Source organism: Suncus etruscus, chromosome 17 (genome assembly GCF_024139225.1).
Source record: "Suncus etruscus isolate mSunEtr1 chromosome 17, mSunEtr1.pri.cur, whole genome shotgun sequence".
In the NCBI taxonomy this organism is placed as follows: domain Eukaryota; kingdom Metazoa; phylum Chordata; class Mammalia; order Eulipotyphla; family Soricidae; genus Suncus; species Suncus etruscus.
This window is the reverse complement of record NC_064864.1, coordinates 56,191,182-56,197,955: the sequence shown is the minus strand read 5'-3', so window position 1 is coordinate 56,197,955 and position 6,774 is coordinate 56,191,182. Positions and strand designations below refer to the sequence as shown.

The 6,774-nt window shown below is 41.4% G+C and overlaps 1 non-coding gene across 1 annotated transcript; it reads right to left on the bottom strand.

Moving 5' to 3' along the window:
- Positions 1-2,138: 2,138 nt before the first annotated feature.
- Positions 2,139-2,270, bottom strand: LOC125995570 (small nucleolar RNA SNORA51). The gene has a single exon (XR_007491069.1). It is a non-coding gene; the product is annotated as a small nucleolar RNA SNORA51 (small nucleolar RNA).
- Positions 2,271-6,774: the final 4,504 nt, after the last annotated feature.

Genomic DNA, 6,774 nt, shown 5'->3' with positions numbered 1-6,774 from the left:
AGCCTAGGAGACGGACCGCGGTTCGATCCCCCGGCGTCCCATATGGTCCCCCAAGCCAGGAGCGACTTCTGAGCGCATAGCCAGGAGTAACCCCTGAGCGTCACCGGGTGTGGCCCAAAAACCAAAAAAAAAAAAAAAAAAAAAGAAAATATAAAAAACAATATAACAATATACAATATAACTCAATAATTTCACTTCTATGTAATATAACCAAAAAACCTGAAAAGTCTCTCTTGTGAAATAAAAACTATAAGTTTAGTAAAAACAAGCAGATGTCAATAATATAGGTATAGCCTATATATAGCCTCCCACACTACTGAATGTGATCCCCCAAAAGACTAAACCAAAAAATTAGAAGACACAGAAATATAAAAGTTATTATGTGTGAAAGAAGATTGGAAGAATTAACATTATTATAATGACCATCCTACCCAAAGTAACAAGTCTAATGCAGTTTCTATCAAAAATCAATGGCAGGGGCTGGAACAGTGGTGTAAGTGGCAGAGTGTTTGCCTTGCTCATGCTGACCTAGGATGGATCTGGGTTTGGACCGGTGTCCCATATGGTCTCCCAAGCCAGGAATAATTTCTGAGTGCATAGCCAAGTGTAACTCCTGAGTGTCTCCAGATGTGGCCTAAAAACCAAAAAAAAAAAAAAAAAAAAAAAAAGTCCAATGGCATTCTCCAGAAGAATAGGAAAAATATCACTGAAACTTGTATAAAGGATCCCAAATATTCAAAACAATTCTGAGAAAAATGAATAGAAGTCATCATGATCCTTGTATACAGGCTATACTGCAAAACAACAATGATCAACCTATGGTATAAAATAATAATTTCATAGGTTAGTGGATTAGATTTGAGAACACAGAAAAAAACACACACATAAATACACACATTATAAATTTATGACAATGAAGCAAAGAAAGTTCTTTTTTTTTTTTCTTTTTTTTTTTTTTTTTTTTTGTGGTTTTTGGATCACACCCAGCAGTGCTCAGCGGTTATTCCTGGCTCCAGGCTCAGAAATTGCTCCTGGCAGGCACGGGGGACCATGTGGGACACCGGGATTCGAACCAATGACCTCCTGCATGAAAGGCCTTACCTCCATGCTATCTCTCCGGCCCCGCAAAGAAAGTTCTTTCAACAAATGGTGTTGGTAAAATTCGATAGCCACATGAAAAGGAATGAAACTAGAGAAAAAAATAGGATGATTTGGATTATTCTATTCAAATGTGGTATATAAAAAAATAAAGCCAGGAAATTGACAATACAAACAAAACCTTTCAACCACAAAACTGAAACTCAGAAGAGAAGCCGGGAAAGAAATCAGAAGATAAAGGGGAGCTGAAAGACTGTGATGAAGAGATATTGGTACTTGGTAGTGGGTGTTGGTGCGAGATATACTTGAGAGGTGCCAAACAATAATCTCAAAACATGCTGTGCTATAAACCAGTATTAAAAAAAATTGCCCACCAAAGAGAGCTGTATCTCCATTGATTGAAGCATTGTTTGCAATAGCCATGATATAGAAATAACCTAAGAATTCATCAGCAGCGGCCAGAGAGATAGCACAGCATTTGCCTTGCACAGGACCAACCCAGAGCAGACCCAGGTTCTATCCCCAGCTTTCCATATGGTCCCCAGGCAGGGGCGATTTCTGAGTACAGAGCCAGGAGTAACCCCTGAGCTCTGCTGAGTGTGGCCCAAAAACAAAAACAAAAAGAATTCGTCAGCAGATGTGTGGGTATATATAATGTATATATAATATTTTATACATATATAAAATATTATAGTATTAAACCATCAAAAGGATGAAAATCCTGCCTTTTATAGTTAGTACCTTGGATGAAATCTGATGGTATTATGTGAAATAAAGTAGGCAAGAAATGATAAATGCTATTTAATTTTGTTTACATGTAGTTTTTTTTGTTTTTTGTTTTTTGCTTTTTTTTTTTTTGGTTTTTGAGTCACACCTGGCAGCACTCAGGGGTTACTTCTGACTCTACGCTCAGAAATCACTCCTGGCAGGCTTGGGGGATCATATGGGATGCCGGGATTCGTACCACTGTCCTTCTGCATGCAAGGCAAATGCCTTACCTCCATGCTATCTCTCCAGCCTCTACATGTAGTATCTTTTTTTTTTGTCCCCCAATTCACAATACAGACCAGGCAAAGGGCCTGGGTTGAAGTGTATATGGGGTGCATTTACTGTACCTCCTCTTTCTATACAGTCAGTGTAAAGAACACAGCCTGTGGTAAGAATTGGAGGTCTTATATTTTCTTTTCTTTTTTTATTTTTTAAATATATATATATAAATCCTATATATATTATGTATACATACATACATACATATATATGTGTATATATATATATATATAAATCTACATGTAGTATCTTAAAAGAAAACCCAAACCCATTCAAATAGTAGGGTTGGTGGTTGTCAGGTGGGAGTGGGGTAAGGAGGCAGGGGCAGGAGAAGGGTGTCTGAAGATGGTCAAAGGGTGCAACATTATTATTATGAGATGAATAAAAGCTAACATACAGCATTTTTACAATAGTCCAGACACAATGTTGTACATTGAAGATGCTAAGAGAACAGATTTTAGAAGTGTCCAACACATACCCACACGAAAATGGTAATTATGTGAGAGGATGGTGTGTTAATTAACCTCTAAGGTTATCATATTACAATATCCATCAAATCACTGTGCCCTTAGACTTATCCAATACTATATATCAATTATATCTCACCAAAAGCTTGGGAGATAAAACATACATCATAGAGCAGGAGAAGGAACTCAAAGAGTTGAAGCACAGGCTTTATGTTTGTGATCCTTGGGTATGGTCCCTTGTATGGACCCCATGTATTGTCAGGAGTGGTTCCAGGGATGGTTTGAAAATATCATTGCCCCCTACCCAAGACATATATCCACACTGTATAGTTGTGCATTTTCAGCATTTTCAAGATGCTATCACTGGGAAAGCCAGAAAAAAAATATGTTTTTCTAAACTTGATTGATTGATTGGTTTTTGGGCCACATCCAGCAGTGCTCAGGGGTTACTCCTGGCTCTGCACTCAGAAATTGCCCCTGGCAGGCTGGGGGACCATATGGGATGCTGGGAATTGAACTGGTCTCTCCAAATCAGCCACATGCAAGGCAAATGCCCTACTGCTTTGCTATGTCTCTGGCAACTGGAAAAACTATGTTTAATTAAAAAAAAAAAGATTGAAAGTTCTCTATCACTTTATGTCCCTATTCATAAGTAAAGAATATGTGTATGTCCAAACTGCTTCATCCTACTTCTAGATGGATGGGCCAAAGTGGTCTGAATTAATTTACCATGCTGTAACATTTAAGAAAAGGAAAAAAGGGGGCCGGGAAGGTGGCGCTAGAGATAAGGTGTCTGCCTTGTAAGTGCTAGCCAAGGAACGGACCGCGGTTCGATCCCCCGGCGTCCCATATGGTCCCCCCAAGCCAGGGGCAATTTCTGAGCACTTAGCCAGGAGTAACCCCTGAGCATCAAACGGGTGTGGCCCAAAAACCAAAAAAAAAAAAAAAAAAAAAAGAAAAGGAAAAAAAGGTGTGTTAACAAAAAGCTTCCTCTCATATAAATGCTTGGCATCATATATTTACTCAGCATAACCAAGATCTGAGTGGCTATCTCTCTATGCTATCTTTACTTTAATGATGTTTTTATGAAGTAGTAATTGAACTGAAAATCAAACAAACAAACAAAAAACAGAACAGGCAGGAGCTGTCTCCTGGGAATATTTCTTTCCCCAGTCCTTGGGTCCGAGTCTCTCTTTTATGGGATGGGAACAGGAATTCCTGATTAGCTCTGCCACCCTGGGTTCCCAGCCCAGCTCTCCTGCACTTCATCACAGCAGTTGGGGCTTTACTCAGGTTTTAGTCCTTTCCAGACCTCCTCAAGAATGACCTCACATTTGTAGCAGAGTCAGACAACATGTACCCTAAAAGAGAATGTAGCACAAGGTCACCCTATAGAGACTTGATTGCAGAAAATGACCTGGGCATGGTGGCTTGTGGCCAGTGGGTACTATAAAGTCACAAGCACTGATCTTTGAGAAGCTGATGAGGAGATTCTGGTTACTTCCCTGCAATTCTGACTCCATTCTTAGTCCTTCCAACTCCACAGGCCCTCCAGTCATCCAGCTTGGTATCCCTCTTAAGTTTTGTTCTTTAATGAGGTACATTTTAAGAATATGTGAATAATCATCATAGAAACACAGAGAAGAAAATTAAAATAAACTATAATTCAACTCCCAGCTGCCACTAATAGGTACCATTCCCTCTGATGGATGCACATAAGCACACCTCTTGCTTGATTCACCCACTCTTCTCTTCAGGCTGTCGAGGAAACAGGTAAAGTGGGGAGATGGTTCAAAGCATTGGATCATCACAGGAGCTCTGGGAGTGTCCCCTGCCACTACATGCTTCCCAGAGCACCACCAAGAGCAGCCACCAAGAACCCTTGCATGCAGCTTGCCCCTAAAGGATAAATAAAACATAGCACAATCGTTATGTTATGCTATGTTATGTTATGTTGTATTATATTATGTTGTGTTACATTAAATTATATTGCATTGCACTGCTATGTTTTATATTATATTAGTTATGTTATGTTATGTTATGTTATGTTATATTATATTACATTATGATTTTTTTTTGTTTTGGTTTGGTTTGGTTTTGGTTTTTGGGCCACACCGGGCATTGCTCAGGGGTTACTCCTGGCTGTCTGCTCTGAAATAGCTCCTGGCAGGCACGGGGGACCATATGGGACACCGGGATTCGAACCAACCACCTTTGGTCCTGGATCGGCTGCTTTGCAAGGCAAATGCCGCTGTGCTATCTCTCCGGGCCCCATTATGTTTTGTTTTAATTGGGGGGGGGTTTGGGTCAACCCAGCAGCGCTCAGGGGTTACTTATGGCTCTATACTCAGAAATCGCTCCTGGCAGGCTTGAGGGACCTTATGGGATACTGGGATTCAAACTACCATCCTTCTGCATGCAAGACAAATGCCTTACCTCCATGCTATCTCTCCGGCCCCACATTATGTTATATTACATTACATTACATTATTTTATTTTTTAGCAGGACAATTGTGGGGGAAGGCTCTATACAGTCTCATTAGATTTGCCTGAACAACATTATCCATGTTTTTTAAACAAAAGTATGAGATCATACCATATATGCTGTTTTGTAGGGTTTATTTTTTTCACTCAGTAATGAATCCTGAACATCTTCGGGTCAATAAACAGGCTTTTACAGTATTTTAATACTGCACATTATTCCATTGTATGACTGTACATAATTTATTCCACCAGCCTCCCCATGGTAGACATTGAAGTTGTTTCTAAATATTTTTGCTGCTGTAAACAATGTTCCGATAAATATCCCATAGTGAAATCGTTGTACGAGTCTCTAATTATTTCCTTAGGATGCATTCCCGTGTGGGGGAACACATTTTTAGGTTATGAAAAGACTTTGTCGAATTGTCCTGCAGTGAAATTGCTCCCATTAGCCCTGTAGGATAGTGCCACCCGCCCCTCCCCATCACATAAGTCCCCATCACTTGGTGCCACTCTCACTTTCAAGGCCCTACCACCTCTGATTAGCTGTCACTGATGCTGAGGGTTTCTGCAGGTGACACATGCCTGAGCCTTTCCCGTGGCAACTTATGCATGGGATGTGGGTATCTGAGGAGGGCAGTAGGGGGGGGTCCCTTTAATGAAATACTTGGGCTTGGAAACTTTGGCTGCAGACACTTAGAGTTGGAAGGAGAAATCCTTGTTGCTGTCCCCAGTTCACCACATGGGATTTTGCAGGATTTGCTGCAAACCTTCCATCCCCACAGCCTTTGGTAAGAAGTAATTCAATTAAAAATAAGCTCCTGGGGCTGGAGAAATAGCATGGAGGTAGGACATTTGCCTTGCATGCAGAAGGATGGTGGTTCAAATCCTGGCATCCCATATGGTCCCCTGAGCCTGCCAGGAGCAATTTCTGAGTGTAGAGCCAGGAGTAACCCCTGAGTGCTGCTGGGTGTGACCCAAAAACCAAAACCAAAACCAAATCAAACAAAACAACAACAACAACAACAACAACAACAACAAACAAGGTCCTGGGACTGGAGTAATTGTATAATGGGGAAGATGATTGCTTTGCATGCTGCCAATCCAGGTTTGATTCCCAGCACTCCTTTTAGTTCCCCAAGCACCCCGGGAGTGATTCCTGATCATAGATTCAGAAGTAAGCCCTGAGCAGTGCCAGATGTGGTCCCAAACACACAAAAATAACAAAACTTGTCAGCCTATGTCTCAGGGGCATTAAGCAATAGCTGTCCTTGAGTGAGGCTCTTAGATTTCCAGGTGGGCTATATCAGGTGACAGCACCCACTTCTGGGGGCCTCTCTGGCTTCCTTCCATGGAGGAGATCTCCAGGATCCTGAGCCCATTGGATATTAGGTTGCCTTTGACATCTCGGGATGGAGGCACCCCTGCTGTGCTCAGGGCTGACTCCTGAGCTGTGTTCTCAATGGTACTCCTGGCAGTGCTCAGGCAACCATATGCATTACCAGGAATCAGCCTGTATTAGCTAAGTACAAGGCAAGTACTTAACCTTAACCTCTACTATCAAGGCTGCCTTTAGGTCACAACTAGTCCAAAGAGTGTTTGTTTTTGGCTAACCAGCAGTGCTCAGGGCTTACTCCTATCTCTGCACTCAGAGATCACTCTTGGTGGTAGACAGGAGACC